This window comes from Halichoerus grypus, chromosome 6, assembly GCF_964656455.1.
Source record: "Halichoerus grypus chromosome 6, mHalGry1.hap1.1, whole genome shotgun sequence".
In the NCBI taxonomy this organism is placed as follows: Eukaryota; Metazoa; Chordata; class Mammalia; order Carnivora; family Phocidae; genus Halichoerus; species Halichoerus grypus.
In genome coordinates, this window is record NC_135717.1 from 85,813,700 (window position 1) to 85,825,646 (window position 11,947).

Below are 11,947 nucleotides of genomic sequence, written 5' to 3' on the forward strand. Positions count from 1 at the left end.
TAAATGCTTCAAACATATGATGTTATTTAATCCTCAAACAGCTAGTAGCTACAGCCATTATCATCACAATCTTATGAATTAGGTAACCGAGACTCATAGATGAGTAGCTTGTCAGATGGCAAATATATAAGGAGTGTAATAGAAGATATTTGAGCCCAGGCCTGCAATTTCTTACAGCAGAGGTTTCTTTACCACACCTGTGTCAATAAATCGAACATCATCCTAAATGAAATGAATGTTCCTTAATGAAAACTTCAAGTTGAAAAACATTAGGGAGCAATTAAAAAAAAAAGATCCATAAAGGAGACTAAAACTATAGGACCAGAGTGGAAGGAAGAAAACAAAGAACTGTTCAAAGTAAAATAATATTATATCCAAAGATGATGATGATGATGATGATGATGACAACAAAGTGTCAAGAAGAACGAAATAAGTAATCCAGTAAAATTCTGTAGATAGAGCAAATAATATAAGCATTGAAATAAATTGGATTTATGAATTTAACATACTGTCTAAAACAGAAACAGACATATAAAAAATTCAAAGTGAATGAAGAAATGAATGACTAACAAATAGACCATTAGTGTTTTAAACAAAAGCAGTTCTCAATAAAGAGGAGAAAAAGAAAATTCAAATAACAGTGTTCTGACTAATTATTGGAAAGTGAGAAAGTACATAATTCATGTAGATTCTTCCCTCAAGTGCATTTACTTTGAAAAGAAGCCTATATAAGGGGTGAATTGAAGGGGACATGAGTAGAACCAGATGGGTACAGATGCATGTGTATGTTTATATCTTGGAAGTAAGGTATTTTGAGTGGAAGTGGTTGCATGTATGTGATGGGAAAATTAATGGCATAAAACTTGAATTAGTGTGGGGAGGTAGTGGGGAGTTGATCCAGTGTCTATTTGAAAGTAGCCTTTTCCACTAAAAGGAAAAGTAAGGAATTGAAGATATAAGTGAAATTGATATATTTAAAATCTGCTAGGAAGACTTCTGCAAGCAACTTTGGAAATAGATGACTTCAGAAATTTAGTTTTTTTTAATTTTATGATTTTGTTACTGTTGATACGCCTCTGTATTTTTTACATCCTTTGTATGTTATGTGTGAAATCATTTATTACTTTTATTTCTCACTGTATCTGTTCTAAAGGTTTATTTCCATAGGGTCATAACTATAAATGAATAAATAGACTTTAAAATATAAAAGAGGTCCAAAAAGATTAAGTAGTCATAATAAATGATATGTTTATTAGCTCATTTATGTAATTCTCACAGAAGCAAACAGGTTTTGTATTTCTAACCTTTCTGTGTTACTCTAATATTTCTGCTGCAACTTTAGACTTTGCCTTCTTCTATCATAAAGTCATGTATCATTTTCTGCCATGAAAAAAAAAAGTTACAAATAATATGAAAAAACAATAGAATAAAGACAGACAGATCTTGAATCTGGAATATTATTGAGATGTGAGCTTCATAGCTTTTCTCTTAACTTTCTTCTTCTGGTTTTTAGTGGACAGTCTTCTCACACAAGCATGAAGAGGACCTAGTGCAGTTATCAGTACCAACGGTGTGTGAATTTACATACACACATTTCCCCTGGAAATCCAGACTTGGCTCTGGCAAACTCCTGAGAAATTAGAAAACACAAGTCATTGGCCATACTCACTCTATTCAAACTAAATAGTATTATTTCAGAACTATTATGTGAAATTCATTATGCCTAGTGTTGTCAAGAACTCAAGGCAGCAAAAACACTCTCCTTCTTTTGAATAAAGAACTCATGCATTTATAGAAGAGATGAATATTTACACAAAAAATAAGTTTCACGAAATGTGACAATTATTTACAAGTGCGAAAATATATACCAGTATAGAGAGAAAGAGAATGATCTGGCTGGAAAATTATGGCAATAGCATGAAGGACATATGACCTGGGATATAAAATTATGTTTTAAGTACAGATTGGCATAATAGAAACCATTCAACTATGCATTTACAGCTGCAGTTGAAGTAGGGATAGTTTGCTTATAAAAACATTATATTAGGTACCCAATATTAGTAATGAAATTTAGAATGTCTCTACGTACGTACACGTGTGTGTGTCAGTGCCTGTGCGTGTCTGTGTCTGTGTGTAATATGTCAGGACCCTTCCCTCTGCTCTGATGTATTCTGCAATTTACAAAATCACCACGACATAAATGCCATACAGCAGATGCTATCAAATACTCTGGTTGAATTCAGTCCTTGATGAAAGAGCTAGAGCATTTTAGGTCATTGTCAGTAAAACTACCTTTCATCAACTCTACAGCAAAATTGGTTGTCTGGTATTGCCTGGGAAAAGGTAAAGCTTATCGACTCAATTATTAAATGCATAATACATGTCTTTTCAAAATGCCAAAGAAATTAGAAAAAAAAGAATTCTGAACTGTGTAGGAAAAACAAATTGCCAAAATATTTTATACATTCTTCCATTCATTAATTCAACATACCTATTGAGTATTCTGTGTACCAAACATTGTACAGGGTTTGAAGTAGAGGAAAACAGTCAAGTCACAAAATTCTAATAAATAAAATGATCAACCATGGCATCCAATGTCATCCTGAGTCTGATTACTAAAATTATTAAGAAATGTTTTTATTGTCATGTTTATGACATTCCTCTTTCTCTACAAGATTGATGAAATTTACTGTGATTGTGGGAATGTGATTAACCTATATAAAGAGATCATGATCACATAAGAAACCTGATATAGGGGCACCTGGGTGACTCAGTGGGTTGAGCGTCTGCCTTTGGCTGGGGTCATGATCCTGGAGTCCCGGGATCGAGCCCCATGTCGGGCTCCCTGCTAGGAGTTTGCTTCTCCCTCTCCCTCTGTCCCCCCATTCATGCTCTCTCTCTCGTTCTCTCACTCTCTCTGTCTCTCAAAATAAATAAAATCTTAAAAAAAAAAGAAACCTGATATAATAATATCAAAGTCTTCATAAAAACCCTGCATATTTAAACCAATTTTGAGATGGAAATATTAAAGCATTTTATCTTTTATAATTATTAATAGAAATGATGGATCTTTTATAATTGTTAATGGAAAATGATATTTCTTATAAGGCAAACTTATTTGGACACTTATAATGAAAATATGCCAAAGATATATCTTGCCTTTCTGAATAATTTAAGATGGAAGAATGTTATTTCAAAGCCAATGTGATATTTCATTTGGCAAGGGAAGAAGAATAAAATTCACTTTTAAAACCAGAAAAAGTAATAAATAAAATTATCAACCTTGAAAATAAGCAGACTCATAATATGACACGATAGTATAGGCAAGTCCAGAAAAATGTTCAAGGTTGTATACACATTAAAATATTTACACGAACTATAAAATATTTAAATGACATACTAAATGAGTTAAATTATTTAAATATTAAAATTTTAGTATGTGATAAATATGACATTAAATTCAGTGATGAGAAAATAATCAATCATTAAACAGTACTCTAACAATTGATTACCTAATTAAAATATACATATTAGGGACAGATATAATTATAACTGCATGTGAATACAGATGTACATACTTCAACTTTCTCCATCATATGTCAAAACAAATTTCAAAGGAATAAAGACAATCTCAGTATACCTAAATGTTAACTCTTTGTTCACATAATAAAAGCAAATAAACTTAAAGGGCAAATCACTAAAGGAAAAAACTGGTAAGAATGTCTGAAAGAAAAGTTAGAAACTTAATGTATAAGAAACCATAGCAAAAAATAAAGAAGTAAATAGGATAAAATGGTCAAAAGTATTATTATAGGTTATAGGAAAAATAGTCTCACTAAACGTCAGAAGAATATTACCTAAAAGAACAAAATAAAAATAATCAGCTATTAAAATTATCAAAACTTTGAAATTTCAAGTTTGTCACAGTGATGAAACATATATATACATATATATATATGTATATATATTTGCTATAGTTGTCCAATGCAATGTTTCTAGATCACAATTGACCAATGTGCTTAAAACCATGAAAAGGACTCAAATTCTGTGGCCTAAGAGTGACGATTTTATACTTCTTCTAAGAACAACAGAGATGTCCCAAAGTTTATATATAATATTCTTCTCCACATTACATTTCTTATCTAAAATTGTAATTAATCAGATCATCTAATAATAGAGGTATATTTACACTAATTATGAAATATCTAAATTACTTTATGATTTATAAAATTGCTGATAGTATAATATGAAGTAACAAAAGCAAGAAATAAAAATGTCCAAATTCTGTCCCAGGTAATCTTCTCTAATTCCTCAGGCTCTTTAAGCAAAAGACATTGAGAAAGGAATAAAGAATTGGTTATATATTAGAGACTTACAGCCCAAGAGGAGGAGAGGAGCCATCCTCCCACTTCCATTCATTGTCCTCCTCCTTGTAAGACAGGCCAAGCCAAGTACGATTTACTGTAATTAATTTCATGATATTCTGCATGGAACCAACAGATACAAAAATATTAATACTAAAAGCACATTACAGATGAAAAATATTGAATTTGTGTCAGGCAGGAAGTAAAGAATCATAAAAATAAAAATACTGCAGTCTATATATGTCCACTGATAAAGAAAACATCAAAAAAGTATTTAGTTCTACAGTGTCTGTGCTTTTCTCAAACCAGGAATTAAATACGAAGAAAAAGAAAAGATAGCTAATAGAAAATTATATATTCAAGAGGACACTGCACATTAAAAATCAATTATTTTTCTTAACTCATTTTATCACTTATCCAACACTGTGTCTATTCTTTTGAAAAATATATCATTGAACAAAAATGAGAAAATTCCCAATTTGGGGGGATTGGGTCCAGATAGAAGTAAACATCATATATACAAATGATATGTAAGAAGGTGACAAATCCTATAAAGGAAATTAGAGCAAGGAATCACAATGAGATATCATCTCACACTTGTCAGAATGGTTAAAATCAACAACACAAGAAACAACACTTGGTGAGTATGTTCAGAAAACGAACCCTCCTGCACTGTTGGTGGGAATGCAACTGGTGCAGCCACTGTGGAAAACAGTATGGAGGTTGCTCAAAAAGTTAAAAATAGAACTACCGAATGATCCAGTAACTGTACTCCTGGCTATTTACCCAAAGAATACTAAAACACTAATTTGAAAAGATATGTGTATCCCTATTTTTACTGTAGCATTATTTACAATAGCCAAAGTGTGAGAGCAGCCCAAGTGTCCATCAGTAAGTAAATGGATAAAGATGTGGTATATATATATATATATATATATATATATACACAACGGAATGTTACTCAGCCATAAAAAGAATAAAATCTTGTCATTTGCAACATGAATGGATCTACAGGGTATAATGCTAAGTAAAATAAGCTAGTCAGAGAAAGACAAATACCATATAATTTCACACGTATGTGGAATTTAAGAAACAAAACAAATTATAAAAAAAACAAAAAGAGAGGACAAACCAAAAACCTACTCTTAACTATGGAGAACAAACTGTTGGTTACCATAGAGGAGGGGAGGGATGGGTCAATTAGGTGATAGGGATTAAAGAGTACAGTTATCAAAAAATAATGATTTCATTATTTCGGTCACTGAATTAAGTAGAATAAATTAATTTGAAAAAAAAGGTGCACTTATGATGAGCACTGAGTAATATATAGAATTGTTGAATCACTATGTTTTACACCTGAAATTACTGTAACACTCTATGTTAACTATACTGCAATTAATATAAGAAATAAAAGGCAAGGCAAAGAAAGGAAAAGAAAAAAAATAAAGCAGGGTCAGAAGGACTAGGAGTACAGAGGAGGGCATCTGCGGGGGATGGAAGGTGGGCACTGATGCACAAGTTGCAATTTTAAATGCGGTTGTCAGGGCAGGTCTCATTGGGAAAGCGATAACTTGGGGTGCCTGGGTGGCTCAGTCGGTTAACCGTCTGCCTTCAGTTCAGGTCATGATCCCAGGGTCCTGGGATCGAGCCCTGCATTGGGGTCCCTCCTCCGTGGGAAGCCTGCTTCTCCCTCTCCCACTCCCCATCCTTGTGTTCCCTCTCTCTCTGTGTCTCTGTCAAATAAATAAATAAAATCTTTAAAAAAAGAAAGTGATAACTGAATGAATGCATACTTGAAGGAGGTGAAGTAGTTAGTCATGGTTATAGGAGAGAAGAACATTGCATGCAGAGGGAACAGCAAATGGAATGTTACTACAGGGAAAGTATGCATGGTGTGTTGGGAAAAGAAAGTGCGTGAAGTGGACCACACCAGGAAAAGACGAGTGAAAACCAAAGCAAGAGAGTATTCCTTTCTCTGCTTTTAGAGGCGCAGGTGAACACTTCCTTTGACTGGTACCTATTAAATATTCATATCCCAGAAGCAAAGAATAAAATACAATCTCACCTTCAATCTACTCCCTTCTGTCTTTAAAAATGTAGCATTCAAAGAGACACAAAGATCAGAACAGTTAAACCAAGAAACCATTTCCATGGTTTGATGGTAGTAGTGGTCTTTGTACTGAACCCAGTGATTCAGGGGAGGTCCACATCTGACTCCTAAGAAAGAAGATATTTATAGCTCAGAGCCCACACACAAGGCCTTATTGTTTCACACCTTTCCCTTTTAAGATAAATAAGACTGTTATTAAGAATAATTATTTTTAAAAAAGAATTATTATCAACTCAGAATTATCTCAGTTTCTTCCAAATTACCTTGTTTCTCCTTTAGTTCTTGTAAAGCCTCAATGAGATAATCCTTCTGGCTTCGGAGCCACTCTAGGTTTTCTACATAGGACAATAAGACTTAATAGATGAGAATAAACATTATATCAGATATTTTTTTACTATTTTAAGAGTCATAATAATGAAATTCTCAAGTGGCAAATATACAAATAATTTTGGTTCAGTGCCCTTCTCTTCTGAATTAGTTTCATCTCTAGCTGAAGTAATCAATTGCTTAGAAACCAGCCTTTTAAGGGATGCCTGGGTGGCTCAGTCAGTTAAGTGTCTGCCTTTGGCTCAGGTCATCCCAAGGTCCTGGGATCGAGTCCCGCATCAGGCTCCTTGCTCGGCAGGGAGCCTGCTTCTCCCTCTGCCTGCTTCCCCCCCGCTCATGCTTGCTCTCTCTCTCTGACAAATAAATAAATAAAATCTTAAAAAAAAATCTAAAAAAAAAAAAAAGAAACCAGCCTTTTAAAATGCACAACATAGTGGTCATAGTCAGCAATGCTGAATTATAAATTCAGCTAAGAGACTAGATCTTAATTGTTCTCAATACAAAATTGAAATAATAATTATGACATGATACACTACTGTAGTAATCATATTGCAATATGTAGAAGCATTAAACCAACATGTCATACACCTCAAACTTACACAATGTTATATGTTAAGCGTATCTCAATAAAAAAAACAAAAAGAAAGAAACCTGTGTTTTAACACAACCTATCACTAAAGGACTCTCAAATGGTTGATTCAGTTATTCAATATAGACTTGATACTTCACAGGAAACTAACGTAATGCAAGGCTTTTGTAAAATATTTATCGTAAACAGACTATTTTATATTATAGTTAATCAGCATAAAAGAAGCTTTATGATGACTGTAGTATTTTAAACTTCTCTCCTTAGGAGGCATTTAGAAACTATGAAAACACTATGATTTTTCAGATATTTAAGTTCTCCCATTCCCATGCTCCCTGAATATCTTGCACATACCTCTACTTCACACCTGGACACTTTGATTTATTTTTGGTTTATATGTTTTCTCCTGAGCCTCCTAAGGGCAGGGTTCATACTGATCACCAGCCTAGTGGCTGGCATTTAGTGTGCATTGAACAAATGTGAATGAATAAATGAGTGAATGAGCTAATTAAAATAGGAGGCTATGTCTCATAAATATGTGACTCAGTCAGTTTCAGAGGATGACGGGAAGAAGAAGCAAGAAGCCATCAAAATTGCTATGCTGCTGTGCAGAGAACTCCTGTTACATTATGCAACCAACCATTTTAGGGCTGCAATAAGAACAACCTAGCATTCTGTAAAGAGAGTTTGTTCTAGCTCCCATATTACCTTTATTTTGGTCAAGAACTTTTTGGATCTTTAGAAATTTTTCAGTTTTGTTTTGTAAAGACTCAATCCATTCTTGGAAGATCATCTTGGTTGCTGATGCCTCAACAGTTCGAAAGTCTAAGAACAAGAATTCCCAATACATGTAAGCCACATGCTTAATTATGAAATATCAGTGTATTCAATTATAAAGTATAATTTTTTAGTTTTCTACTTACTAAAGTTCTCCATAAATGTTTTCAAAAACTGTAAAAAGTTATTTGGTCAAATACTCTTTCATTTATCCACTATTATTTCTAAAGTCTATGCCTAAATCTAAAATATCAACATAATTTCCTTATAAGTTTGAATGCATGTTTCTATTAGTAGAAAAATGGCCCAACTCAATTAAGACAAACAAAAATGACAAACATCATCTTGAATAAATATTTTTTCGCATCATGAGAAGTTGATTTAATGTATTGAATTTCATTCTCTGATCAAAATTACAGAGTTTTGAGTATCAAACTAGTGTTATCATCAAAGAGGAACATTTACTTTTAAATCACCAGTTGGGAATAATTTTAGTAATAATAAAAACATTCTACTGATCTAATTTAGGCTGCTGGAGACATTGACAATCTGAACAAATTATAAAGTAAGTTACTTTCTGATTTCTAAATAAATACAGTTGTAAAATCATTAAGCTTATTTCTTAGCAAGTTGTAATTTTCAAATAATAATCGTTAGTATCAAGATCTCTACAGTAATTGCAATAATATTGCTTCCTTGGAAAAATATTGCAGTAATTGAGAGCTCACAAGGTTAAATTCATTCACATACTAAAAAGTTGTGATAATTTCATGTCATTTTTTGCCTGTTCTTTTTTCAATGGCAATAAAATGTTTACGAAAAACTATTATCTGAAAATGATTTAAAGATATATGATAATCTGAGAAACCTTTTCCCCTAATTAACCAGACTTACACTGATAACCAAAGAATCCACACAACATCAAGAGCAGCAGGCTGAAGATTCCCAGGATCACAGGAATGATTCCTTACAGAGAAAAAGAAAAAGAAGAATCTAAGAAACAGAATGAGTGATAGTCAGAGATATTGTGAGCTCCTGTTGTTTGAAAGATTAATACCATTATTTTCTATTTGTTATTGCTCTTAAAATATCCAAAGTTTTCTGATATTATCCAGTGTGTGAATTGCTATGAACTTTTAGGCTGAATGTGAAGAAAAAAAACTACTTAAAAGGATGTGCAGAAATGAGTTAGCATAGCAGACCTGACTACCATCTTTGAAACATCTGCTGGTAAGGTGTACTTGGCTGGCATCTGTAAACCTAGATTTCAAGAGGGTTCCCACCACAGTTATTGATAAGAATGGTTCACTATTCTTGAACTGTTTGTGCACACCATGTAGTTTTTGATGAACACCCACTTTCCTTCTGGAAGTCTGGAATTTGTTATATGCCAGCCAGAGGTTGCCTATGGAATCAGCCCCAATAAAGACCCTGAACACCAATTCTCTAAGGAGTTTCTTAGGATGGCAACATTTGACACACATTGTCACAACTTACTGGAGGAATTCGTGTGACACATGTGACTGTACTGGGAAAAGACCCTGGGAAGCCGAGCCTAGTCTCCACCATTCTTCACTCTATGTACCTTTTCCCTTTGCTGTCTGTGCTTGGTATTCTTCCATTGTCATAAATCTTAGCTATAAGTACATGTATCAATGTGAGTTCTCCCAGTCAATCATCAAACCTGAACATGGTCTTGGAGACTTCCACCACAGATGAAAATTTTACATACAGGTATTAAATATTCTTAAATACCAGGTATAAAATTTCAGTTCAGATAAGCTTATCCTCGCCAATATAAGTACTTAATTATTTTAAATCTCTGTTATTATCAAGATAGAATTCTTTATTTGAACTTGCTGACTGGCGGTATATTCTTCTCCTAAAGAATTACTGCAAATCTTATGGAATATTTTAACTGGATGATATTTGGTTTTAGGCCAAACATCATCTATAATTTCTTCAGTTTCACCACAGTAATATGTTACATTGCCACATTCTAGAAACCAAACTTTCAACCATCATTGTTTATAGTCTTTTCTTAATATGTTTATTTCCTTCTGAAATAAACGTTTAGACTCTAGTGTAAAAAAAGTATTTATACTTCTGAAGAATTACACTTCTGAAATAAGGTGAAATGCTACCATCAAAGAGAATGGTTATATTAATAACTAATGTCCAAATCATTTCTTTAACTTTCTGAATAATGCTATGGTGGTTATCAACCAGAGGCAATTTTATCCCCAAGGGACATTTGTAAATGTCTGGAGACATTCTTGGTGTCATAACTGAGGGGTAAGTGCTACTGTTGTCTAGTGAGTAGAAGCCAGAGATGCTGCTAAACATCCTACTGTCACTGGACCATCCCCCACAACAGTTATCTAGCCCAAAATGTCAGTGGTGCTGAAGTTGAGAAATCCTGCTCTACTAAATGTTTTGTTATGATCAAAAGGAGGCAATCATATAGTAGGGTTCTACCTTTATTGTCTTTTTACAGATTTGCTGAAATTTAAATGATGATCATGTTTTAAATTTTGAATTTTGATCATGTTTAAGTCTCTCAGTCTCATGTCAAAACATATCTAAATTTGGACAAATGGCTTCTTTTATCTTTGAATATTTTCCTTGTTGTATGAAATTTTCAAATGTCTTTGTGAGAAAATATGCTTTTGTTCTACTTCCATATACATTTTGAAATTTTTTTAATCTCTATATTTTCTCTAAGTTTTAAAATTCCCAAATAGTAACGGCTAGAGAAAAGTAAAATCAGGTGAAGAAGTACCTTAAGATAACAAAGAGAGAACATAAATGCATAAAATCTGGTATATATATTGTACCATTCATCCTGATGGGCTCAAAAATTGGGCTCTGTTCATCCTCTGGAGGAGGAGAAGGAGGAGGAGGAGGAGGAGGAGGAAGGTCAAGAGATGGTTCCAAGTCCGCAATAGGTATTGTCTCTGTCTGCTCTGTGATTTCTTTTAGCATAGAAAATACATAATTAATTTATAATCTTGTAAAACAAATGAGATTAGAATTTAATTTAAGAGATTCACTACTATTTTCAAAAATTGTTAGAAAAACAATTATAGTAGCAGTGAAATCAAAGACATTCAAACCACATTTCCATCCAACAGCCCACTCAGCTAAAACTATTTAAATGATTGATTACACTTTAGGTTGAGCCAGAAAACAGATCATTATCTCTGTTAATTTTATTTAAAAGCATCCTTTCAGTATATCTGAAAAATATTAAAGAAAATATAAGACCAAGATCTTTATGCCCCTGTTATAATCATAACTAGCAGTGATGATAGACAAAGATAATTAAAATATTATTTTCATTAAAATGGTATAAGATTTTGAATTAAAAAAAAATACCTGGAGGCTCCTCAGAGTCTGCAACATTGGACATTATGAAGCTTTCTAGATGATTTCTTTATCCCAATGGTAAAGAAAAGCCCACAAAGATGTTGGCAGGTGAATGAAGAGATTTGTTCTCTACTATCCTCCTAGAGTTGATGAAAAGACCAGACCTAGCCTAAGTGGGGCAGCTACCTACAGTTGTATGAGACTAACTTACTTTGGTAAAAACCACAGAGGAAATGTGAAAATAACTGGATATATTCTGAACAGTTTTGCAAAAATTAAAAAAAAAAATGTTCTTATTTAATTTAAATTATGTAAAACAAGACTTTTAATAGCATCTGGTTTGTAACAATCTGGAAATAAATTAGGAAAAGCCACCGTCATAAAAAATTATAATTGATAGTTCATAGTGAAAAT

General features: G+C 32.9%; 1 pseudogene; it reads right to left on the reverse strand.

Moving 5' to 3' along the window:
* Positions 1-1,509: 1,509 nt before the first annotated feature.
* Positions 1,510-11,576, reverse strand: LOC118540784 (C-type lectin domain family 12 member B-like; annotated as a pseudogene).
* Between the last annotated feature and the right edge of the window lie 371 nt (positions 11,577-11,947).